Raw genomic sequence first — 541 nt, forward strand, 5'->3', positions numbered from 1 at the left:
AAAGAGAATAAAGGCTTTGTCCTGACTTTCTATATGTGCAGGCATGAGTTACATCCCAGTGAAGCTTCCTTTGTGAAAGCAATGGGATAGCTGGTGTGTGGATGAGCTGAGGCCTGAGCAGGGGGGAGGGATGTGGAGCTAGAGCTAGGAAATGGATACGAGTCCCTGGCTTCAGGTAGGGTCATCTGGAACACCATGTGACGTTGCGTAAACAAAGAGAATCTTAGCCTCAGGCTGGAAAAGGATTGTTACGCTGATGAGAGAGAAAGAGGGAATCACTTGACAAAGTTTGTTTGTGTTCACCCTCTCCAAACTGCAGCCACAGCTCTTTGTGAGAGTTTCCTGTGTGGTCTAGACTGAGCTGGGATTTGTGGTTTAGGTGATTTGTGGCTTAGGTGAGGTTAGGGTGCCACCAGGGGAATATCATAAAGCTCCTGCTCGGTGTCAGAAGTAGTGGCACTTTTTTCTAATAAGAAAACCTTTATAAATGGCGTACAGGTTAATGATAACTGGTCTTATAATCGTCCTTACAAGACAATTG

Source organism: Sander vitreus, chromosome 1 (genome assembly GCF_031162955.1).
Source record: "Sander vitreus isolate 19-12246 chromosome 1, sanVit1, whole genome shotgun sequence".
Lineage (NCBI taxonomy): Eukaryota > Metazoa > Chordata > Actinopteri > Perciformes > Percidae > Sander > Sander vitreus.